Here is a 26,954-nt window from a genome sequence, read left to right on the forward strand (position 1 = left end):
AGGACTACGTGCCTGACTCTGCCTGGCCACATTACAGGGACAGAGCCCAATGCAAGTCAGTGGAGGAAATCTTTCTGATTTCATTCCTCATCTTCTGTGGCTCAGTACTGTGTTCGTTGTAAAGTGGGGAGGGATTATGGGAGCTGTAGTTTCCCATAAAATAAGCAGGGATAGGAGTTAGATGGGTTGTGGAAAAAGGGGGATACAATGTCTCACCACTGGGTACTTCTCCCCCACTCCCCGAGGACCCCCTACCCAGGTGATCCTCCCTTGCTTGTCCACCCCCAAGGTCAGGATCCAAAAGCAATGACCTTTCCCTGGCCACCAGTGCGGGATCCCCAGGCACTAGGTTGTGAAACACCATCTGGTTTTTGACAGAAAAAAAGGCTTTTTTATGTGTGCAGCCTAGCAGTAGAAATGAAATGTAATGTTATAGACTCGCATATAAAGGTACACAAAGCCATAGAATGAACAATTGATGAGAAGAACAATCTATTTGTTCATTTTTTTATTCCACAGTGCAATTTGTAAGGTACAACTATAGCCCTTTGATAGAACTTAATTTAAAAATCTCATGTTATTTAGACACTGGAAAGCACTGTCATGTATTTGGTATTGTGATGACTCTGATGAGTCATCACTTCTCTTGCGGAGGTAGCCTCTTACATGCGGCCAGGGGACGGCAGTCGCTACCTGATCCTGACGCTGACCCAGGGGGCAGCTATATGAGGGAGGATCACATGCAGGGAGGCAGCTCTTGGATGAGAAATGGTATCCCCCTGTTTCCTTTGAGGATACCCTAGCCATGCCCAGTGCATTGATGGCTTGTCATATCTCCCTTCACCCACCTAAGAAAGACACTGAGGACACTCTCTTTGACTCTGTACATTCATCAAATATGGATTGGCCTTTTAACACCATTAGAAACACTCTTCCATAATCTAAATTGTCAAAACCAGACTACCAGTGCCATAGACCCAAGAATACTCGGACGAGAAAGATGCTCTGAGTAATGAGGAATACTGGAAGCCCAGTGCACATGCTTCGCTCTAGTGTTTGGGAAAACCAACCTGAAGCCGGGAAATGCAAACCAGTGAAACAGCTGAGAAAGGGTCAACCTCCCTGGCTGGACAACGCTACTTCTCTCGGCGCTGACCGAGAGACTGGAGGACTAGAGTGGTGTCCATGGAGCATAGCGGCTTTCCGGCATGGGGAAGGAAAGCAGAGTGCAGGCAAACGTATGCGTCGAGGATGCCAGAAGCAGACGGAGAGCGTCTGTGCATACGCCGGTACTGCAAAGCTGCATCCACCAAACTGAAGCCTGGAGGGATGCAGAACCAAAAGGTGGGAGCCGTGAGAAGCATTAATGCTAAAAGGCAGAAGCAGCGAGGGAAGGCAAAGCGCCAAACAACCACTTCAGGCTTGCACGGGAGAACCAACATACATCCGCCAAAGTCGGTGAGTCCACCCAATCGACACCAGGGCATATCAGAAAGCATGTCAAAGTGCAATTTATGTAATTAAAGCAAATGAGAAAGAACGAGCAAGGGAATACTTGTAAGAGGGCATAACAAAGCATGCAGAAAGAAATAGTTTGTGAGTGTATGTATTACACCGGTGTGAGAAGACATGGCAGGATAGTGCACCAGGAAAGTTAAGGACATTGAAACAAGTATAAAAGACTGACAAGTTTGTTGGTGTACGTAGAGCACACATGGGAAAAGCCCTGGCAGAAGAGTAAACCAGCTAAATTGAGAGACAAAAGAATATATATGGAAAAACATAGCAGGAGAGCAAGTTGCATGTGTTCTTAAAAGAAAGTCCTGGAGGGAAAGTGTACCAGGCAGTGTCAAGTTAAACAGTGTATATTATACAAGCTTCCAAGAAGGTCCTGAGAAGGATACATCAGGACTGGCAAAAGACTGCAAACATATTAAAAGAGAGAGAAAACTGGCAGGGGAGTACACAAGTATCCTGACAAGACAAAGGCTAGCAGACAAAGTGTTGTTTGTTCCAGTTGTGTTGTTGAGTAAGAGAAACTTAAGGAACTGATATTTTTTAACATAAAGCATAGTGGAGAGAAATCCAGGGGAAGGGAGCCACCCTCTGAAACAAGGAACTCTGTCTATATGGAACATTTGTGTTAGAGTTACGCATTTTCTTTTTGAACACTTATACACCACTCAAGGCCAAAGGCATTACCCCTTTTCACCTTAGAGTTCATTTTTTAGATTGTGAAGGTCAGAATAGAACTCTGGGCACAGGACAATTTTGCTTTGGACATTCTGACATCGACAGACCCTTAGTTTTGGTTTTAGGTAGGGAAACAGCTCTAGAGCAGGGACGGAGAGGCATTTCCTCACCCCCTTTTATTTTAATAAAAGTCCTTGACCAAAACCATAACTCACTTGTGTCCGAGTTTCATACTGACTCCTCACAGTATTAAAATGGACACCTGAAGAAAATGCAACGAGCTTCTATAACATTTAAACGATCGGGCACTGGCTAATTTAATTTAACACCAGTTGAGGAAAAACTATAGTAGACACAGAAATGTTATTCAATCCATAAATCTGCAAGAAAAGGAAACATTTTCTTTATCTGCTTCACATTGGAATGCCGCTTTGATGATGTATTGAAACATCTTCTGTTTGGATATACAAGATTAACAGTTTATTTCTAATTAATTTTGTTTAAGCATTAGTACAGACTGGTTAATTGCTTTTCACTGTTTTTCCAAATTTCTCTTTGCAAGATAACATTTGAATGGAAATACATATTAGTGTTGTGGGTCCCCTCTATCTTATGCTGCATTGTATTTTATGTACACTAAGCACATTCAGTATGGTTTTTGTTAAAGTTCAATTCAATAGAGGTAGGCTGACAAACAGATGATGTATTCCATTTGTGTTTTTAATAAATGTTTTTTGTTTTTGGTCATTACAAAATGCAACAGACGATCAATCACTAATAAACTGATATACAGTGTCATATCTTGCATCTAAATACAAATATGCATGGAAAGGAAATAAGGAGAGAAAAAAGGAGGGAAAGAATATATGAATATCGACAGATAACTATCATAAAATCCTAAACAGTCGTACGCTTAAGATCATCATCGGCTTACCTTTCAAAGTACGGTAGTGCATTGCAAAAACTCATATTATGAGCTGCGTCTTCCTATCCTGTCAGGTATATATTCCTCAGTTATACCCCAAACTCGAATAAAGTGTCTAGTGTGTGCATGTTTAGCGAGGATTCTCTTGTCTGTGATAACTGGCTCAAGAAACTCATTGTACCAATGTTTTACCCTGATAGTTTTTTATCCATCTGCCTAATCACAAAATGTGCTAGTATATCACTGTTAAATACCAAGACACTGTCTAGGATATTCCCTCAGTTTAGATCAGTACCAAACACTATATCGGCCAGAGTGGGGATGATGTCCAGCCCAATCACAGTGAAGATTCTTGCATATATTCCAGCACAAAACCCATGAATACCAATTCAACCCAGAAGAATGTGTACTAAGTCTGCCTCTTCATTCACATTTTTGGGGTGTATTTTAGTGCATCAGTTACTGAGCACCCCGGGTGTGTAATACCACCAGAATATCAATTTCAACTGGAATAGACAATTTAGTTTGCTGTCAACATATACCTTTTAGTCTCAAGTAGATTATCTCTTATTACGTCCTCCAAGTCACCCAGCAGACATATAGCTGCTGTTGGCGATCGATTGACACTCCACATCCCAGGCTGCTCTTTTTGTAAGCACAATAATATAACACGAGTGCAAATATGCCTAATATTGATTTGGAGACAAATGAATCCCTAATCTGTTCCTTTCCCGAAAATGGGACCGTGCTTACTAAGATGTGCCTTATCTGTAGATATTTGGAAGTCACCATGAAGTAAAGACTATTACCTGGCAATTTTCTCAAATAGCAGTATTTTTAGTTTGGCCCGTTTTCCTAAGAGATTTTTCTTTCCACTGAGAAACATAACAATCTAAGAAAAATAGGGGAGGTCTGGGTTGTCCCAAATCATTGTATATTGATACTATATGTATAATTTTCCCTAATTTCATGCCATATATGCAAAACTGCTTGCAGACATTTGAGCCTATGATTTTTAAGTATTTTGTGTCACTGAATTTATATTGCCCTCTATGACGAAATTACTGCTGTACAGTACGAGTACAGGGCTGAGTAGTAGACAAAACTCCTACTCAGCCTCAGTTTATTACTGAACAAGCAGGGATCCCAATCAAAAAGGTGAAACGGGCACAATCTAACATGTATACCTCCTTCACCTCTTGTGGTAACTTAGGCCGTAGGCAGGCTATACTCTTCAGGAGGAGTGGAAACAAGCAAACAAGCATGCAAACAACAAAATCCCCTGGCGACTAAAATAAAAGAAAAGGCCAAGCAAGGTTCTATTAGAAAAATAGAAGTCTTCAATTAAGCTAAAATTACAAAATGCTCTAAAAACTAATAATCCACCTCTGTAAAAGCAGACACATAATGTGCCGATTTTTATATAATAGAGGCACTCTGGGTCTGAAGACATTGGTAGACAGTCAGTAGTCTCTGCAGCAGTAATCACTTCAAAGTATGTATCTCAAAAAGGTAAAAAGTAAGGGCTAAATTGTCACTAGGGCCCTTAATGGCAGGCCTCTGGGCAGAACCTTTATCAGTACATTTAGATTCTTCTTGGGTTGCTCAACAACATCACACTGTAATTCTTGGCACTTTGCAATGGGTTAAAACACCCCTGGAAATGGTGCATAAATAAATGAAAAAATGGCTTGTCTATAAAAAGATAATGCATATGAAGGGTGGAAACAACCTTGAAGGACAAGTAGCCTTATATGGTATAAGTATTATACCAGCTATACTCTATGGACTTACCATCCTCCCTGAAAATCTGATATTATGGCTTGACAAACTTGAGGGTAAAATACTTAGAAGTCCCCCAATCAGTTCTGGTACAAGCCCTAAGATGTGAGTTGGGTGTTCAATTGTTGCAAACGTACTGCATAACATAACAATGCCAACTTTACATCACTATCTGTCTGGCGGGTGAATCCTCGGATTCACTTTATAACTACCTAGCCCGGCTGGATGGCATATGCGGCAATACCCCTTCCTACAAAGGCTGAGACAATCTGCAGTAGGACATATGGCTCTTATAAACCTACCACTGGAAGAATTGAGGGATCATCCAAATTGGTTAACAATACTAAAAACGAGACCCAAACACTTAGCTGTCTCTAACAACTTAGATTCGAGGGGATTGGGTCCTCCGACGTATTATATCTATGACATGTAATCACCACAGCTGTGCTGCTTCGGAAACTTTTTCGGCGTCTGCGTCCTGCGTCGATGCGCCGTCGTCGAGGACCTCCTCCGACGTCCGACGTCATCCGATGTGATAAGTAGGACGCACGACGCCCATAGCCTCAGTTCCGTTTTTTCTGCGAACGTGTTGCTTCGTGTTTCTCGGTTTAAACGCCTCGACTCTTTGGAGTTCTGTTCTATCTCGGTTCTTCGAACCTGTTCGTTTGTGAAAATCCTTCTGAAGATGTCTACTTCGTCTTCGACCCCGCGTCCGGGTTTCAAGAAGTGCGGGGAGTGTGGGTCCAAGATGTCGGTGACGGACTCGCACGACGCCTGCCTCTGGTGCCTCGGGGAGGCCCACGACACGGATGACTGTATCGACTGCCAGTCGCTCACGTCCAAAGCCTTACGCGAACGTAAGAAGAAGTTGTCGGTAGGTCGGGTGTCCAAGCCCCGGAAGTCAAAGTCTGCGGGGCTTTCGACGGATGATTCGAGGGGTGACCCTCCGTGTCATCGTCGGAAGTCTCGTGGGTCTCCTTCTAGGACTCGGTCTCGCCACTCCTCAGCCTCTTCGAGGCATTCTCGGAAGCGCCGTCACCGGTCGTCTTCCAGGTCCTCTTCGGAGGGCTCTGGCCGGCACGTCGCTTACCCCTCCAGCCGTGCGACGCCGGAGGAATGGGCTTCCTTCTGGAAGAAGATGCTGGCGATTCTTGAGTCGCAGGGTACTCAGCCGTCCGCGCCCCCGAGTGGGGTCGGTCGTGTGAGGTCGAGAGACACAGCTCGCAAGAGTGGTCGGCACGAGTCACGGGAGAGGTCCCGTTCGGACAAGGGGACTCGTTCTCGGCGTACCCGTTCCAGGTCCCGGTCCTCGACGCGTTCGAGACCGTGTGCTCCTGTGAGGTCTTCGAAGAAGGCATCGACGTCTGTGGCGTCGAGGGCGTCGACAGGCTTTCTCGAGGCTCTGGCTCCGAGGAAGTCGTCGATGCCGTCGAAGCTCAGGTCGTCGAGGGACACGCTCGGGGCGCCGGCCTCGAGGGCTGTGTCGACGCCGCCGATTCTGGAGGCGCTGCATCTGACGTCGACGCCGATTTCCTCGACGTCAACGCCGATCCTCTCGGCGCCGATGCCGGTTCTCTCGACGCTGGCGCCGATTCGTTCGACGCCATCGACGCCTTTCGTGTCGGAGGTACCCCAGGGCACGGGTGGACCCCCTAGGAAGGCTCTGTTTAAGAGCAAGCACTCTCAAGTGCCTTCTTTTCGCCACCTGGACTATATTTCAGAGGCGGATGAGGATTCTGATGGCCTGGTTCCTAGTCAGGTTCCGGATGAAATTGTCTCGGGCCATAGTCAGTTTGACGAGTTGAGACAGTCACTGCATGATGCCAGTGGTCTGGACACCTCTCCGGAGGTGGAGTTTTGTAGGCCTGAGCCTGGCTCCCATGCTGATTCCTCGTACCGGCGCCTTATGGCTAGGGTTTCTGAGTACTTGGGATGGTCTGCTCCCCCAGGGGAGTTTGTGCAGGATGATCTGACAGACATCCTTGATGTTGGTCCCCCAACTGACCCGGTTCTGCCGTTCCATATGGCTTTACAGAGAAGGGTGGCGGCGGCTTGGACTGCTCCGGAGAGTCTCCCGGCGGTGGGCAGATCCTTGTCGCGAAAATACCGTCCAGCCAGTGGCGACCCCGGCTACTTGACCAGGCACCCCACTCCGGAGAGTTTGGTGGTGCAGGCGGCCACGGCGAAGCAGGCGTCGTACCCTACCATCCCTCCTGATAGGGACGACAAACGTTTTGATGGTTGGGCAAAGAAAGTGTTTTCTTCTGGTGGTATGGCGCTTCAGGCGGCCAACTCCATTTGTGCCTTGTCACGTTTCACGCACACTCTGCGGAACTGTGTTGCGTTAGCGGCTGAACATGTTCCCGAAGGGGACGAACGGGATGGTTTCCTTGCTATGGTCCAGCATGGTAAGGATGCCATGTGTGAGTCCGTTCAGTCGGGTTTGGACTTAGCTGAATGCGTCAGTAGGTCCATGGCGGCGAGCACCGTGATACGCAGGTTTGCGTGGTTGCGGAAGTCGGGGTTTGCTCCTGCTGTGCAGTCCCGGCTCCTCAACATGCCCTTTGACGGTGAACACCTTTTTGGCAGCAAGGCTGACGAGAGCCTTGAGAGGTTGCAGGCCTTAAAAGCTGCAGCGAAGTCGTTGGGCGCTGCAGTTCGCCAACCTCCGCCTTTTCGTCCTAGGGGACAGCAGTGGAGGGGTGGTTCCTTTCGCTATTACTCATCCTTCAGTAAAGCGAGAGGAGCTGGCAGTCAAAGAGGCCAACGCAGGGGTACCAGAGGTGGACGACAGGGTACCCGTGGTGCCAAGGCCGCTCGGGCAGTTGCCTCTTTGCCCTCAGGTAACGCCGCAGCCGCTCCCACTCAGTCATGAGGCCATGTCCCATGGTTCGCCGGTTGGGGGAAGGCTGGCGCAGCATCTTGTAGAGTGGCAAGCCATAACTTCAGATGTGTGGGTTCTGGAGATCATAACCCACGGCTACTGTCTTCCTTTTCGGCACAGGCCTCGCGACAATCCACCGGGGAACCTCTCTTTGCAGAGTCCGGATCCGCTCCTTGCGCAGGAAATTCAAGCCCTGCTGGAGAAAGGCGCCATAGAACTGGTGCCTGTAGCGGAGAGGAACAAGGGATGGTATTCCCCTTATGTTTTGATTTCGAAGAAAGACGGGGGATTGAGACCCATCATGGACTTGCGCGGTTTGAACAAACTCCTCAGGAAGGACAAGTTCAAGATGGTTACTCTCTCTCAAGTCCTCCAGGCCCTTCAGCTTCAGGACTGGTTGGTGTCACTCGACCTCAAGGATGCTTACTTCCATGTGCCGATCCATCCCAAGCACAAGAAGTACCTGAGGTTCGCGGTTGGCGACTCGCACTTTCAGTTTCGGGTCCTGCCGTTCGGATTGACCTCCGCCCCGAGGGTTTTCACCAAGCTCATGGTGGTGGTGGCAGCGCATCTCAGGCAAGGGGGGATTCACGTCTACCCCTACCTGGACAATTGGTTGATCAGGGGGAGCTCTCCCGAGCAAGTCCTGGATCATCTATCGGTCACCTGTCGCTCCCTTCACAGGCTGGGCTTCTCCCTCAATTTAAAGAAGTCCCATTTGACGCCAACGCAGCGGCTCCAGTACATCGGAGCAGTGCTCAACACTTCCCTGGGGCAGTGTTTTCCTCCCCAGGTGAGGGCTCTTCACATTCAGCAGATGGTGCACAAGTTTCAGCATGCCCAGACGCTCCCAGCGTTCGAGTTCTTGAGGTTGCTCGGCCTCATGGCATCCTGCATTCTTCTGGTGCCAGAGGCTCGCCTGCGGATGAGATCTTTGCAGTGGGCACTCAAGACGCAATGGTCGCAGTCCTCCGGCAGGATGTCGGACTCGATTCAGGTGCCGTCCTCGGTCACCCGGGACCTTCTGTGGTGGGCCGTCGAAGGCAACTTGATGAAGGGGGCTCCATTTTGGCTTCCCTGGCCGGAGGTGACGATCGTGACGGATGCATCCCTCACGGGATGGGGAGCTCATGCCAACCGGCTGACAGTCAGCGGTCGTTGGTCTCCGTCGGAGTCCAGACTCCATATCAATCTGTTGGAGCTGAGGGCCGTCAGGCTAGCCCTGAAGGCTTTTCTGCTGTCTGTGCGAGGGAAGAATGTCCTGATCCTGACGGACAACACAGTGGCCATGCACTACCTCAACAAAAAGGGGGGGGCAGGGTCACTTCCTCTGTGCAGGGAGGCGATGCAGCTCGAGTTCTGGGCCATCCAGCAGGAAGTTTCGATCTCGGCAGTTCATCTGGCCGGAGCCGAAAACGTGACGGCGGACGCTCTGAGCAGGCAGAGCGCGATCTCTCACGAGTGGGAGTTGGCTCAGGAGATTCTCCTGGAGATCTTTGCCCTTTGGGGGACCCCTCAAGTGGATCTCTTCGCCTCCAGTGTCAACCGGAAGTGCGAAAGGTTTTGCTCGCGGGAATTTCCTCCAAAAGGAGCCTTAGGAGACGCGTTCGTGGTGGATTGGTCATTCCCGCTGCTGTACGCGTTTCCTCCAGTCCCCGTCGTCCCGCAAGTGCTGCGGAGGTTACGGAAGTTCGGTTCCCGGATGATCCTCATTGCCCCGGCGTGGGCTCGGAGGACGTGGTACCCGGACCTTCTCGACTTATCCATCTGCCCTCCACGTCGTCTTCCCTACCGAGACGATCTGCTCTCACGGGAGGGGGGTCTGGTTCTCCATCCAGAGGTCAGATCCCTCAACCTTCACGCTTGGCTTCTGAAAGTTTGAGGTATAAGGATTGGGACCTCCCTGAGGACGTGATGGAGGTGTTGCTTTCGGCCCGGAGGCCAGCAACAAAGTCTCTGTACCGTTGCCGTTGGCGTAAGTTCTGCGACTGGTGCAGAGTTCAGAATGTGGATCCTTTTGCATGTGACATCCCCATGGTTCTGTCCTTTTTACTTTCTTTGGCCCACAGGGGCTTGCAAGTGGGTACCGTTAAGGGTTACCTGGCGGCGCTGTCCATCTTTAAGCGCTCGTCTGAAGAGTGTTCTTACTTTAAAATCCCTTTGATTTCACAGTTCCTGAAAGGGCTCACTAATGTGTTCCCTCCGTCACCTTTCCTGGTGCCCGGTTGGGATTTGAACCTTGTTCTTAAGTTTCTTATGGGTGCTCCGTTTGAGCCTTTACATTCTTGCCCTTTGAGGCTGTTAACTCTGAAAACTGTGTTTTTAGTTGCGGTTACTTCCGCTCGCAGAGTGAGTGAGTTACAGGAACTTTCAGTTAAGCCTCCCTTCACTGTATTTCACAAGGACAGGGTTGTCCTTAGAGTTCGTCCTTCTTTTCTTCCGAAGGTAGTGACAGAATTTAATTTGGCCCAGAAGGTTGTTCTTCCGGCATTCTATCCTCCTCCGCATCCTGGTAAGGAAGAGGAGAGGCTCCATAGGCTTGATCCTAGGAGAGCTTTAAGCTTTTATGTTTCACGCATGTCCCGGGTCAGAGTGGATGATCAACTCTTTATTAGTTACGCTGGAAAGCGTTTGGGGCAAGCTGTGACGAAACAGACTTTGTCTCGCTGGATTATTTTGGCCATCTCGGAGTGCTACCGCTTGGCGGGTAAGGATCCACCGGCTGGCTTGCGGGCCCATTCTACCAGAGGTATGGCTGCGTCTACTGCCCTGCAGAGGTGTGTTCCTATTCGCAACATCTGTAATGCAGCCACCTGGGCTTCAGTACATACATTTGTACGTCACTATTCCCTCGATTCCATCCGAGCACAGGATCTGGCCTTTGGCAAGGCGGTCCTTTGCTCTGCTATTTGATTGGCTATTCTACATTTTGATTCTAAATTCTTTCCCTCCTCCTTGCTTTGGTACTGCTTTGGGAGTCTGTCATAGATATGGAATACGTCGGAGGACCCAATCCCCTCGAAGAACAAGTTACTTTCTTACCTGGTAACGTTCCTTCGATGGGATGGTCCGACGACGTATTCCATATCGCTCCCGCCCTGCCTTCCCCACTGCAGAATTTCTTTTGCGATTGCAGCTTACGTTCCGCAAGGCTTTGTGTCTGACTGGCAGTTGACTTATGTCACACGATCTGGGGGAAAAAACTACACCTGAGGCTATGGGCGTCGTGCGTCCTACTTATCACATCGGATGATGTCGGACGTCGGAGGAGGTCCTCGACGACGGCGCATCGACGTCATCGACACAGGACGCAGAAAAAGTTTCCGAAGCAGCACAGCTGTGGTGATTACATGTCATAGATATGGAATACGTCGTCGGACCATCCCATCGAAAGAACGTTACCAGGTAAGAAAGTAACTTGTTCTTCTTTGGCAGCTAAATCAATGTATGCGGAATACTGTAAACAAGCATTCAGGGGGTTGCATGTCAACAGTTACTTGGTAAAGTACTGTCCAATCCCGATCCGAAAATGTATAACCTATCTTAGATGTAACATACTGCCCATGCTCGAGCATACGGGGAGGTAGAAAAATATTCCCTGTGGAAAAAGATTGTGTCGTTTGTGTGGAAGTGAAATCGAGACAGCCGTCGTGTACTAACTCAGTGTGCAAAGATGTCTAATTTTTATGACAATGGCTATGATCGGTTTCTTACTAAACCACAACAGAGGGAGGGAGATCAATTCTGAAGCACCATTATTAGAGCGGAATCTGTTGTAATCATGGCCGCAGCGTTTTGTATATGGAAAAGTGTTAACAATTGTATTACAGACCTTTCCTGATCTCTGTGTTTATAAATAATCATTTAAGATTTTAATATGAACCAATCTTTTAAGATTTTATTAAGTATGCTGGCAAGTATCTAGTAATTGCTTCTAATTCTAAGATGATTTCTTTAGATGATTTCTTGTCTTTTCTTGTATTTTGTATACTGTTTTTAACATGTGCATTCTAGACCTTTTTGTAATGTTTATTAATAAATGTTTATAATGTTTATATTAACCAAAAATGCATAGTAAATCTTTTTTTTTAAATGGGTTAAAACAAATTTGAGACTGCCGAGTCAGGTTCTCCCAATGGATACTGTCATTGTCGAGACAGTCGAGACAGTTCAACACAGTGCAATGATGCTGTGTGGTCCTGTAGTGACGATCAGCACAAATCGACTAAAGAAACAGGCAGGCGATGCTTGAGTCAGCAGCTTGAAACAGTCGACTCGGTTCCATGATGTCCAGGAAATGTTATGCAGGCCTTCAGTATCAATCAGTGTGCAGACGGCTGCTTTGCAGGTTGATTATGGCTGAGTCAGCAGCTTAATGGCTCAAAGCGCATCAAAGAAGTAGAGAGTGTGAAAGGCAGCACTGGCTGTCCTGCGGCTGCTCAAAAATGTCCTGGATGGGATCACGTCGGCTCAAAAACTGTTCAAAGAGGGAAACCAAGCCCAACGCTGTCAAGGGTCTCCAGGGCACAGTGAGTCCTTGTTCTGCCTTCCAAGCACAGAAGGCTGCCACAGAGCACTTGGAGCGGCTGTGATCTTCAGTGAGCAGCATCCTGGTTACCAGTATTCCGGCAGCAACAGGCCTCGTGCAAATGACGGTTCACTCCAAATGTTCCTCTGGGATGTTGAGGGTAGGGTCTTACTCCCTTGTTGGAATCTTTAGCTTCACCTCTATGGCAGAGGACTTTAGACAGACTGTATCCCAATAATGTTCCAGGTGAAACAACTTCTGCTATCTTAAAATGATTCAATTAATGGATGTGGTGGTTTCACTCCGATATATATAGTCATTTCACCCCCAGCGGATTGGGCCATTGCAAGCCTTCTCTAAGGGCCCAATCTTGGCTGCAGTGACTACAGTCTTTTCCTGATTATGTCAGCCCCAGGCTGGTTTGTCTGCAGAAGAGACAATGGGGCACACATATTTTGATTGACCTAATAAATCCCAAGATGGTGGAATCCGTTTCTTTGCTGCAACTGCTGTCCTGGGCTACTCAAACATCCCCTTCTCCCCTGTCTGCCCTGCAGCAAAGAGTCTCTAGTAATTCCCACTCCTGTGTGACTTCTCCATTGTCCCAGCAAAGCTCACTCTTGAAGCACCAATTTACAGCTAACCCCTTGGTGATATTTCATGTATTCTTGTGACGGTGACAAGCCTTCCCAGAGAGTACAAAGGGGAGTTTCTAGGGCTACAATCAAAATTCTTATTTTAGGTGAAACCCAGCCCCAATATCTGGCACATAGGGCCTTGGCAGTTGAATGGGTCACTATAAATCAAGCTGACAAAAAGATTTCACAAACTGTTTTCGGCCTTTATTATTTTGTATTCTCATATCACTACCATATCAAACCAAACATGATTTACTTGTGGAAAACCCTGTGTACACGAGCTAATAAGCAGAAAGGAAGTCATTTTCAGATTGTAAATAAATCATGTGGTGTATTTTAACGTAATTTATGTTAATAGAAAAAGATACAAGGGAAATATTCTTGTTTTGAATTCAACAAAAATGTGAACAAACATATATATATATATATATATATATATATATATATATATTCAACAAAACAAGTCTTGTGTCCAGGGTTTATTTCCTTTCACTGAACTGTTTCAAGAAAAGTGTTTAGAATGTTCTGTTTCACCAAAAGTTCTATTAAAAGTCAAAGCAAATGCCCTTTCTACAACACAGGTTGGAATATACCAAAAGAAAGGCTTTTATGATTTTGAGAATGACCAAACAAATATCTTTTCCACACACTGGTTGGAAGCGAGCAAGAACTAATCTTTCCTAATTTGCAGGATGGCAATGAAATGTTCAATTTCAACAAAGATTTGATATGACAAAGTATCTCTTTAACACAATTTTGGATTTCCTGGTATACTCCCCTGCCAGGAACTCTCCAACTGATTAGATATCCTGGTTTACTCTCCTGCCCCTTTGTTGATCCCCCTGGAAACTACTCTCCTGCCAGGTATCTTTTTCCAAAACGTTTCACTATCTGATGTGCATCTTGTATCATGTCTGTGTGCTATGTTCACTTTCATTTATAAAGTATAACGCAATTGTACTTCTTCACTGGTTGAACTTTGTTGACTATAGTTAAAACTTGTTCCAACTCCCCCCACACTGACATCCCTTATATGGGGGTTTGCTCAAGTTCTACCTGCCAACTTCTTTCTGAACATAGATTGGCTTTTGGCAATGCTTGTTTCAGGTTTCCCCAAATGTACATTTCATATAAGGAGAATTGTACAGGTTTTGCCCTTGTATGTCTTTTGGCTTATGGCAATGTGGTTTCCAAGTTTCCCCAAATTAAAATTTCATGTAAGGGGAGGGTGGTACCACTTTTGCCCTTGTACTTCAAATGTACTTGGTCGATATTCAAAATATGTTCCCAAATGTTCAATGACCTGTGGGCCCGTCCCGGAGCCATCAACTCCTCTGGGTCAACTCACCGGTTCTACATGCAACTGGAGCCGAGGCTTTCTGTATGTAAGGCTTTTCCTGTCAGGCCAGGTCTCTCTCGGTTCCTGCGTTGGCTTTTTACTGCCTTGCCAGTGGAACCATTTCCATTCCACATGACTGTGTCTTCTACGGTCATGCAGTGAAGATTTCTCATCTAGCGGTCCCTCCTGGGCACCCGCAAAGAGTTTACCGGAGTTCCTCTCCTCCGGCACCTTACACCTCCAAGTGGCTGCCTGCAAGCTTCTTCACTTTCTACCACAGGTCATCTCTATAATTCTGCCTCTGTCTCTGTGTCCGCTTCCCACTCCCTGCTCTCTGCAGCTTGTTTAGTCTTTTCCTTCACCTGTAGGTGATTTTCGAGTTTAAATGTCCTACACAGCTGAGTGAGTGATTGACAACTAGACTGCACATTATACCTGGTATTACTGTCACTACACATTAACTCCCAACTCCTCTTCTTCATCCCAGTACTCATGGCTTTCTGGGAATTGGAGTCCAAAGGATTTTCAAAATGTTTCAAGTTACATGATGAACATCGTTTGTCTACATAACAATCATCATAAACATAGGATGTCAAATGTGTTTTAGAGGCGGTATGTATTTGTGAAGAATGAATAAAGTTCTGTTTGAGATTTGTAACAGAAGTAGGTTTTTATGTTCTTGCAATTAAAGGGTTTTGAATAATGTGACAACATGCCGTTAGAAACTCTGGAATCAGGGGGTCTTCTTCACAGAAAAGGGAAGAATACTGCATTCCTCCCGTTGGAGCCATGTCCTCGCCTCGACAGCCATCTGTTCCTGTGTGATCCATCCTCAGAATAACACACCCAGGGTCCGAATCAGGTAGCGGCTGGCTTCCCCTGGCCACATGGGAGGAGACTTTAGTCTGGGGATTAGTGAAGGCTACACAGGATTCATCACAACCCATAACAGAAGCCTCTTGGTTATATTTGCAAAGTTGTAACATTGGCATCGCTAATTCATTCTATAAGCATTACCCAATCAACACCAGCTGCAGGTCTGATTCTCTTTTCAGCCAATAATTGTTCATAGGGATTTGTTTTTCACAGAGTAGGTTCTTGCGTTCCCCCAATATGGCTTCTATGTGCCTATTGTAGGCTGGAGCAAAGAGTATAATACAAAACAAGTGTGTTACCGCATAGGAAGTGACAGTTTAATAGGAATTTGAAAGAGATCCTAATGTACTAGAGGATTTTATAGACCTATTATGTAACATAAAAGTAATATATGCACAAAAGGAAGAAATTAAACCAGGCAGGTCTAATGCTACCAACAGAAGGTTATGCCAAACATATTACAATCAATGAAACATGATAAACATCACATTGCCACTAGAGAAATAAAAAAAATGTATTTTGAAAAGAAAAAATATTCCTAAGTACACATGATATTTTAGACTGCATGATTAGTGTAAAGGAAACATTGAAAAGTGATAATAAGAAATTTATGAGGTATTTATGGAAATTAAAGTTCAAATATGGAGGGTTTGTCAACTCAAGATACTTCGGTTTCGGCTTCATGGGTCACTGAAATAAAGGAGCCTGGCCTTCATCAGGACGAAAAGACTTAAAGGTAGCAGAGAAGATATAGCCTTAAAGTGAATTCACTTATTGATTCCTCTGAAATGAAAATCAGGGGATTATTCCTGAATAGCGTGTCTAAGTGGTATGAACAGTTAAAGAGAAATACATCAATTATTGGGTGTTACCTGTTAGACGATTAAACCAATTGTCAGTTAAGTCCCTCACAGTTAAAGTTTGCCCTGTCCGCAAATGAATCGATTGCTATAGAATCACAATAGAATGCTTTATCTTCATCAATAAATCCTGAGGAGACATGTGTCAAGTAAGACTGAGCGCTGGCACATACCTGATCTCGGGGTCCGTTGAGCAGGAAATGCCACCAAAAATGCATAGTAAATCTTTTTTTTTAAATGGGTTAAAACAAATTTGAGACTGCCGAGTCAGGTTCTCCCAATGGATACTGTCATTGTCGAGACAGTCGAGACAGTTCAACACAGTGCAATGATGCTGTGTGGTCCTGTAGTGACGATCAGCACAAATCGACTAAAGAAACAGGCAGGCGATGCTTGAGTCAGCAGCTTGAAACAGTCGACTCGGTTCCATGATGTCCAGGAAATGTTATGCAGGCCTTCAGTATCAATCAGTGTGCAGACGGCTGCTTTGCAGGTTGATTATGGCTGAGTCAGCAGCTTAATGGCTCAAAGCGCATCAAAGAAGTAGAGAGTGTGAAAGGCAGCACTGGCTGTCCTGCGGCTGCTCAAAAATGTCCTGGATGGGATCACGTCGGCTCAAAAACTGTTCAAAGAGGGAAACCAAGCCCAACGCTGTCAAGGGTCTCCAGGGCACAGTGAGTCCTTGTTCTGCCTTCCAAGCACAGAAGGCTGCCACAGAGCACTTGGAGCGGCTGTGATCTTCAGTGAGCAGCATCCTGGTTACCAGTATTCCGGCAGCAACAGGCCTCGTGCAAATGACGGTTCACTCCAAATGTTCCTCTGGGATGTTGAGGGTAGGGTCTTACTCCCTTGTTGGAATCTTTAGCTTCACCTCTATGGCAGAGGACTTTAGACAGACTGTATCCCAATAATGTTCCAGGTGAAACAACTTCTGCTATCTTAAAATGATTCAATTAATGGATGTGGTGGTTTCACTCCGATATATATAGTCATTTCACCCCCAGCGGATTGGGCCATTGCAAGCCTTCTCTAAGGGCCCAATCTTGGCTGCAGTGACTACAGTCTTTTCCTGATTATGTCAGCCCCAGGCTGGTTTGTCTGCAGAAGAGACAATGGGGCACACATATTTTGATTGACCTAATAAATCCCAAGATGGTGGAATCCGTTTCTTTGCTGCAACTGCTGTCCTGGGCTACTCAAACATCCCCTTCTCCCCTGTCTGCCCTGCAGCAAAGAGTCTCTAGTAATTCCCACTCCTGTGTGACTTCTCCATTGTCCCAGCAAAGCTCACTCTTGAAGCACCAATTTACAGCTAACCCCTTGGTGATATTTCATGTATTCTTGTGACGGTGACAAGCCTTCCCAGAGAGTACAAAGGGGAGTTTCTAGGGCTACAATCAAAATTCTTATTTTAGGTGAAACCCAGCCCCAATATCTGGCACATAGGGCCTTGGCAGTTGAATGGGTCACTATAAATCAAGCTGACAAAAAGATTTCACAAACTGTTTTCGGCCTTTATTATTTTGTATTCTCATATCACTACCATATCAAACCAAACATGATTTACTTGTGGAAAACCCTGTGTACACGAGCTAATAAGCAGAAAGGAAGTCATTTTCAGATTGTAAATAAATCATGTGGTGTATTTTAACGTAATTTATGTTAATAGAAAAAGATACAAGGGAAATATTCTTGTTTTGAATTCAACAAAAATGTGAACAAACATATATATATATATATATATATATATATATATATATTCAACAAAACAAGTCTTGTGTCCAGGGTTTATTTCCTTTCACTGAACTGTTTCAAGAAAAGTGTTTAGAATGTTCTGTTTCACCAAAAGTTCTATTAAAAGTCAAAGCAAATGCCCTTTCTACAACACAGGTTGGAATATACCAAAAGAAAGGCTTTTATGATTTTGAGAATGACCAAACAAATATCTTTTCCACACACTGGTTGGAAGCGAGCAAGAACTAATCTTTCCTAATTTGCAGGATGGCAATGAAATGTTCAATTTCAACAAAGATTTGATATGACAAAGTATCTCTTTAACACAATTTTGGATTTCCTGGTATACTCCCCTGCCAGGAACTCTCCAACTGATTAGATATCCTGGTTTACTCTCCTGCCCCTTTGTTGATCCCCCTGGAAACTACTCTCCTGCCAGGTATCTTTTTCCAAAACGTTTCACTATCTGATGTGCATCTTGTATCATGTCTGTGTGCTATGTTCACTTTCATTTATAAAGTATAACGCAATTGTACTTCTTCACTGGTTGAACTTTGTTGACTATAGTTAAAACTTGTTCCAACTCCCCCCACACTGACATCCCTTATATGGGGGTTTGCTCAAGTTCTACCTGCCAACTTCTTTCTGAACATAGATTGGCTTTTGGCAATGCTTGTTTCAGGTTTCCCCAAATGTACATTTCATATAAGGAGAATTGTACAGGTTTTGCCCTTGTATGTCTTTTGGCTTATGGCAATGTGGTTTCCAAGTTTCCCCAAATTAAAATTTCATGTAAGGGGAGGGTGGTACCACTTTTGCCCTTGTACTTCAAATGTACTTGGTCGATATTCAAAATATGTTCCCAAATGTTCAATGACCTGTGGGCCCGTCCCGGAGCCATCAACTCCTCTGGGTCAACTCACCGGTTCTACATGCAACTGGAGCCGAGGCTTTCTGTATGTAAGGCTTTTCCTGTCAGGCCAGGTCTCTCTCGGTTCCTGCGTTGGCTTTTTACTGCCTTGCCAGTGGAACCATTTCCATTCCACATGACTGTGTCTTCTACGGTCATGCAGTGAAGATTTCTCATCTAGCGGTCCCTCCTGGGCACCCGCAAAGAGTTTACCGGAGTTCCTCTCCTCCGGCACCTTACACCTCCAAGTGGCTGCCTGCAAGCTTCTTCACTTTCTACCACAGGTCATCTCTATAATTCTGCCTCTGTCTCTGTGTCCGCTTCCCACTCCCTGCTCTCTGCAGCTTGTTTAGTCTTTTCCTTCACCTGTAGGTGATTTTCGAGTTTAAATGTCCTACACAGCTGAGTGAGTGATTGACAACTAGACTGCACATTATACCTGGTATTACTGTCACTACACATTAACTCCCAACTCCTCTTCTTCATCCCAGTACTCATGGCTTTCTGGGAATTGGAGTCCAAAGGATTTTCAAAATGTTTCAAGTTACATGATGAACATCGTTTGTCTACATAACAATCATCATAAACATAGGATGTCAAATGTGTTTTAGAGGCGGTATGTATTTGTGAAGAATGAATAAAGTTCTGTTTGAGATTTGTAACAGAAGTAGGTTTTTATGTTCTTGCAATTAAAGGGTTTTGAATAATGTGACAACATGCCGTTAGAAACTCTGGAATCAGGGGGTCTTCTTCACAGAAAAGGGAAGAATACTGCATTCCTCCCGTTGGAGCCATGTCCTCGCCTCGACAGCCATCTGTTCCTGTGTGATCCATCCTCAGAATAACACACCCAGGGTCCGAATCAGGTAGCGGCTGGCTTCCCCTGGCCACATGGGAGGAGACTTTAGTCTGGGGATTAGTGAAGGCTACACAGGATTCATCACAACCCATAACAGAAGCCTCTTGGTTATATTTGCAAAGTTGTAACATTGGCATCGCTAATTCATTCTATAAGCATTACCCAATCAACACCAGCTGCAGGTCTGATTCTCTTTTCAGCCAATAATTGTTCATAGGGATTTGTTTTTCACAGAGTAGGTTCTTGCGTTCCCCCAATATGGCTTCTATGTGCCTATTGTAGGCTGGAGCAAAGAGTATAATACAAAACAAGTGTGTTACCGCATAGGAAGTGACAGTTTAATAGGAATTTGAAAGAGATCCTAATGTACTAGAGGATTTTATAGACCTATTATGTAACATAAAAGTAATATATGCACAAAAGGAAGAAATTAAACCAGGCAGGTCTAATGCTACCAACAGAAGGTTATGCCAAACATATTACAATCAATGAAACATGATAAACATCACATTGCCACTAGAGAAATAAAAAAAATGTATTTTGAAAAGAAAAAATATTCCTAAGTACACATGATATTTTAGACTGCATGATTAGTGTAAAGGAAACATTGAAAAGTGATAATAAGAAATTTATGAGGTATTTATGGAAATTAAAGTTCAAATATGGAGGGTTTGTCAACTCAAGATACTTCGGTTTCGGCTTCATGGGTCACTGAAATAAAGGAGCCTGGCCTTCATCAGGACGAAAAGACTTAAAGGTAGCAGAGAAGATATAGCCTTAAAGTGAATTCACTTATTGATTCCTCTGAAATGAAAATCAGGGGATTATTCCTGAATAGCGTGTCTAAGTGGTATGAACAGTTAAAGAGAAATACATCAATTATTGGGTGTTACCTGTTAGACGATTAAACCAATTGTCAGTTAAGTCCCTCACAGTTAAAGTTTGCCCTGTCCGCAAATGAATCGATTGCTATAGAATCACAATAGAATGCTTTATCTTCATCAATAAATCCTGAGGAGACATGTGTCAAGTAAGACTGAGCGCTGGCACATACCTGATCTCGGGGTCCGTTGAGCAGGAAATGCCACAGTGTCCACTGGGACTGTAACCACAGAAATGTGATGCTGAAGCTCCACCTTGCACCCGCCTACCAAGAAAAAAACCTCTGAGGCAGGAGGCAGGATAATTCTCCCTGTACCACTGATGGTAAAAACTGGAATCATCACCGACTACCACAATGATAAGCAGCCAAAAGTAGGAAATAGTAAAGTTCCATGAGGAAACAAACTGGAGCAAAAGGCAGGAAGGCAGAGGAACCAGAAATGCATCAGGAGGCAGAACGTCAGACACAAGAGAACAAGGACGGATGAACGGAGAACAGCAGTACAAGAGAGCAGGAGCGAGGCAAGAGAGGAGTTGAGATGCACCCAAATGCTGCTACTTCCTTCTTTTATGCTTGAGCATAAAAATGAGGCTGTTGTCCGTTGGTTGCTAGGAAACACTGTACCAACACATGTGCCGGGTCACTCAGTGATGTAACAGCTTCAGTGTCTCAAAAGGTAAATATCGGCGCCCAGTCACATGGAACGTCTCTGTTCCTGAAGCCCCCTCCATGCAATGCAGAGCAAGGGAGAACCATTGCGGCAAGTCCGGAAGAAGAGGAGCCATGAGACTGCAGGTAAGGGGGACGACCTGGTGTGCGCCGCTGAGGCAGGCTTCACTGGGGATAGAGTCGCCAGATTCACAGTCCCCGTTGGAGGACCCAGGATGTACATGGGAGAGTAACAACATGTTGCACATTGTCAGATTTAGAGCCAGGTTTAGACAAAGAGAACTGTCTTTGTGTCAAGTCTCTTGGTGGCCTACACAGCTGTGCAAGGAGCCTCCGCAATTTCAATTTGCACTGTTGATGCTCAGTGGTTTCTCAGAACCTTGTCATTTGAAGTATGTGTTAAAGCTACTCTTTGTATCCTGGAGCCTTCCATTAGATGACCAGCATGGGCTCGCAAACTGATAGGATGGTGGCGCTTCTTGGACACATTTGAAGAGATATCCTCTCTTGGGTGCAAAGGGCACCATGAAGTCTCTTCAGAGTTGTGGATGTTTAAACTTCAGCTATAGGAGCACCTTGGCTGAGAAGGCGATTATGAAATCTGCAATCTCTGCTGATGGAGCTTCAGTCAGAATCAATGCCTGTAAATAGGAGTGTCAGATTGGATTGGCATAACAACCTGCATCTGGAGTTCCCTTCTGAAACCGTATTGTTTCAAGGACAGTGAATACAGATTTTTATGGTTAGATCCATGGCCTGACTGAATAGTGATGAAGGTATGGAAAAAACCTACTTGAGGTAAAAACCAGAGCATGCATGGTAGATCTCCTAAGAATTCAAAAAGTCTGACTAAAGGAAACACACAGAGCATGCTAAAAGGGAATTAAAGATCATATTTTTCAGATACCGGAGCCTTTCAACAGAGAGAAATGTTAATACCACAACTGAACAACAGTAGCTGCACAGAACACCTGGAGAATTTAGATTTAAATTAAATATGCAAAAGTAAATTTACATGCAATTCCTAAATCCCAATTTTAAGTTAGAAGGGTTGTACAAATGTCATCTTGTATACTAAAAAACACTCCAGTCTGGGGATCTTCTTACTCTCACGCCCCACTCTGGGGATTGCTCATTCTCTGTGTGTTCCAGGGCTCTTTCCCTTCTCACTCACCTGCTCTGGGGTATGCTTCTCCTTTCTATAGCTTTCACTCGCCAGTCTCTCTAGTCGAGACACTGCATACCTGACTTCCTCGTGTGGTGCTCGTCAGGAGGGGTGTCTGAGTCGTTTATGTGACTTTTCAGTGGGGCACCAAATCACCCTTCTGGGACTTTTCCCCTTTGTTCTTGTAGCTTGGTCGGTGCATAGTCACTTATGTGACTTTTCAGCTTGGCTCCGCTTCAGCCTTCTAAGGGTATTCTCCCTCGTTCTCACAGCTTCTCAGGGCTGCTATGGCCAACCATTAGCTGACTGTTAGCTGCGCCTCGCTGCACCCTCTTTGTGTGAGTCACTGTGCTGTCCCACCGACACTGGCGTTCTCACTCTCTCTCTTTGGCCGCACCTCCTTTGGCATTTTTGGTGCAGTTAAGCTCTGTCAGCCTGCTCAGCCTCCTCTGTGTTGCTGTTCCAAGGATGCTCCTCTAAAGGGCTGGTTCACTCGTCTCTGCTTAGTCTTTACAGGAGATTGGCCATATCTTGGGTCAGAAGCAAATTCATCCATTAATAAAGAGTGTACATGGTCATCTCAAAAGCAGACCCCTACATGCCCTACAAAGGTGTTAGTGCCTGAGGGGATGGGGAGTAGTGACTTAGACCCACCTCCATAGGGATCCCGCTTACCTTGTCCATTAGAGGCTGGTAAACCTAATGGGCTCACCTCCCTAGTCCCAAAGACGGTGGGTCCCCTTGGGGAGAGGTGATGACCTCCTTGGAATCGTCACAGAATGCAAAGCTACTTCTGGCATTGTTTATTGTTTCTGCATTTCCTGAAGAGTAATTAGAAGAAAGAAGGCCTATATGTATTGATTCTGTTTGTCCTGAAGTAGACGGGGACCTTTGTAAAGTTTGTGAGAATTTTGCTTTTGTTTAGAAGAAGACTGTTTCATCTTTGAAAGGCTACAAGGAAGGTTTGGGTTATCCACATACGTTGTGTTGGGAATAGCTTGTCGTAAGCAGTGGTTTTCTATTTATGCCACCGTTCATCTAGAAAAGCACAACTTTAGAATCACAAGATAGCAAAGACTATTATGCACCCTTATTCAATGTATACAAATAAATGTATTTTAAAATATATAGTTGGTTTCAGAAGCAATTCCTTTTAGACGCACCCTTTTTGTTTTGAGAAAGCCCAGATTGATATTATAATTCTTGGAACTAGATACAAAAATACATGTTTAAAATGAATTGAAATAAATAGAGGTGCAGTTGCAAACAGTTGGATTGTTGTTTGGAATTTCTGAAAGCTAATGCATGATGATTTTTTTAGTAAAGAATGAATTCAAATGTGAGGTCTCTGTTGGATAAGAAGCAGCATTCTGGATGCATTGGTTTTTATTGTGTTGATTGAAAAACACATGCATATATGTTTTAATAAACACTTAAAAATCATACACAAGTTTGTTTTTTGTGCATGTTTTTAAAATGGCCAGTGGCTTACTCAAGAAGTAAACATGAATATTCCATTTTGTTATCAATAAATGTGCAATTGAAAAGCATATTCATAAACAGGCTGTTTTCAACACACTTCCCATTCACAAAGAAGAAAGTAAATACATTGAATTTATCAATGAAAAATGTTTCTATTTTTTTGAAAAGCAGATTAGGAAACTTTTATGTTTATTCGCTAAGAGGACATCTTTCGAAACCGAATCCTTCAGAGAAGTCACAAAGGGTAAATGTTGAAATAGATGCCCCCAGTGAAAAGAAAGATAACCTTTTGTTATCTTCACCCTTCACCCTGAGAAGAGTCCCTTTCTTTGGGGCAAGAGGTCACAAGGTTACCAGGGTTCGAATACATGTCACCACAGGTTCTATTCCTTAGACTCTACGGTGATGTCCTTAACAGCTCTGAGCTAATCTCCAAGTAGCTGTAGCTGTTCACTGGTGTGAGCTGCTTTTCAAACTTGTCTTGATGACCCTGCTGAGCTCTATTACTGTGGCATGTGTCTTTGAATGGACTGCTCAATGGCTCAACTTTGTTCAGGCACTTTAATTGTGAATTCATGTTGATCCACTCAATGGCCTCCGTGTGCAACTCAATCATAGCAGTAGGTGGGGCTCTGTGTCTCAAGCATTTGTGAAGTGGTTCAAAAGGGGTTAATTTGATGACTTCATAGCGGGTGGTCCCAGCTGACTTTTTCAGACAGCTCAATATGGGAAGTGGTGCTTGAAGCTTGGTCAGAAGTCCATTGCGTTAAGCCTCTCACTGTTCAGCAACAGTTGAAAGGTGGCTTGATGGCTCACAAATTGCTCACTGTCATTTTCTTAGACTACTGAGCACCAGCAGTTTCCAGAGGTAAAGCCTCTGAACTGAAGGGTACTTATGCTCTCCTCTAGGAGAGCCACACAGAGCTGGTGCTCTCTTCTGCTGCTTCCTGACTTAGACTTATGTAAACAGAAGCACCTCCGAGCACACTCTCTCCCTCTGCATACTATCAAGATGAGGGAGTAATAGAACACTGAAGCAACTAGGCTGTGCTCTCAACCTCTGACCTAACTGTCTCATCCTCGCCACTCTTCTTGCTAAGAGGTGGCCCTTTTGGATTGACCAATACATGTTCTTTTCTCCTGTGTATCTTTGTTTTTGTATCCCTTGGCAACAGTGGTTCTGTGCTGTTTACTGTCCTTCTCTCACTCTATTCAATACAACACGACTCCCTCCCTGAAGTGCTGTCCTAACACCCACCAAATCTGGAGATATGTGCCTCGTTTTACAGGTGCTGAGTAAGCGATTGTGTAAATTAGTGATCTCATTTAAGGATCTGTTTTCCAAATGGCTTTGCTGCCCATCATTGGCTTTTACCTCATTGCTCCATCTCCTCACCCTGATGTGTTCTCTGTGGGTACCTGGGAGCAATTGTGAATACTATTTTAATGATAGGAATAGGTCCAAGCCCCATGGCACTACTTGATAAAAGGCACCTCTGCTATTGTTTTTATTTTTTTTAATTTAATTTCGTACAGTTTATATAAACTTTTGAAATATGTACCTCAAGTAATAACTACATAAAACCCTAAAATAACATTAGAAGAAAAGAAGAAGTAGCAGAAAGAAAGAAAAATGGAGCACAGGAAAAGCGATTAGCTTGTTACACTACAAGACTCAACTAAGCTAAATGAATGTTTGCGCATCATTGCATGTAGGTTTCTCCATCTTCATTTGTAGCTTTTCTAAGAACCTCATGAGTGCAGCTGTCAAATTCTTACATTCGCTGTTGTGCATTTGGCGCCACCAATCTTCAGTACTGTAGGTCAAGCATTTGTTCATCTCTTTCCCTAAGTAGAATGTTCTCAGATTTATTAAACTTGGACAGAAGAGGACCAGATGTTTTAGATTTTCCTCTTTGTAGTCATAGAATCTGCAATTGCACTTTTCAGATTGAATCATTCTTCTTTGTTTCAGAATTTCCTTTGTTTCGTGTAAATTTTGTCTGAATTTCAAATGCAGCTTTCTCAGACGTTTACATGGCCAAATTACCATGTATTTGGGGATGGTATTGAAACTTTTGGCTTCAGCAGGCATATTTTTCATGCATTAATGGTTTAATCTTCTTTCTACAGTTTCAATCCAATCTAATTGAAGCAGCTTTTTCTTAACTGCATTTGGATTGGACCATAATGTTTTTTTGTCTGTCGCCAGTTGAATCAAAATGTCCTTACATTGTTATCTCCACATAGTTATTGCGGTTTTGCTCTCTTGATTTTTTTTTTGGATCAGTTAGTACTCCAAATGATGGTAATTCAGCTTCATCCAAGGTCTTCCTGTATAGGGTTAATTTATTCCACATTATTTTGGCATTTAATGCGGATAAACCCACTTCATACACGACACATGCAGTGGGAAAACCTTGTGGCAACTGGAAGATTTGTTTCCAGAACATGCTTTCGCACCTGGCCCAGATCTGCGACGAACAACCGAACATACTTTCTGCTCCAAAGATCAATAATTGGGGTCACCTTGCTCTTATAGAACTTTATTATAGGAATATAGGAGAATTTCCCATATTTTTTTAGCAAGATCATGCCTTGTGCTGTTAACTGTTTGCAGTTACTTACAATATTTTTTGTCATTGGTTCGTGGTTTATACTTGAGTTTATTACTGTTCCTAAATATCAGGTGTATGGTACTTTACTCAAGACTTGTATTTCCAATGTCCATCTCGACTTGGTTGTCTTCGGTCGACCACCCCTTTTATTTTCGAGGACTAGTATTTCAGTTTTGGCTACGTTGATCTCTAGCCCTAGATCCTCAATATAGGTCTTTAAAGAGGATCCAACTGATGTGTATCCCGTTCAACTTTGGTGGAAATGACACTACGCCATCAAGAGCGGAACCAACCTCTGAGATGTAAAAATTGAAGAGTGTCGCACCCAAGGGGCACCCTTGCTTTACCCCTCTTTCTGTTCTGATGGGTTTGGTTATGTGACCATCGCTATTTAAGCAAATTTGTATTTGTGTCTCCGAGTACATTTCTTTTATGACCTGAATGAGACTATGAGGACAGCCTCTCGTTTTTAACTTCGACTATAGTATGTGGCGATCGACTCTGTCAAAGGCGTTGGCTAGATCTATAAATGGCAAATAGACTTTATTGCTTGATTTAATGGCATCTATTTTTAGAAAATTCAGGATGAGAAGATTTAAACTACATCCT

The 26,954-nt window shown here is 44.5% G+C and overlaps 1 protein-coding gene across 4 annotated transcripts in view; it reads left to right on the plus strand.

Annotated features, from left to right (window-relative positions):
• Positions 1 to 26,954, plus strand: part of FAM184A (family with sequence similarity 184 member A) — an 833,199-nt gene that overhangs the window by 578,629 nt on the left and 227,616 nt on the right. The gene's annotated exons all lie outside the window — the stretch shown is intronic.

This window comes from Ambystoma mexicanum, chromosome 4p (genome assembly GCF_040938575.1).
Source record: "Ambystoma mexicanum isolate Mex_15411 chromosome 4p, UKY_AmexF1_1, whole genome shotgun sequence".
Taxonomy (NCBI): Eukaryota; Metazoa; Chordata; class Amphibia; order Caudata; family Ambystomatidae; genus Ambystoma; species Ambystoma mexicanum.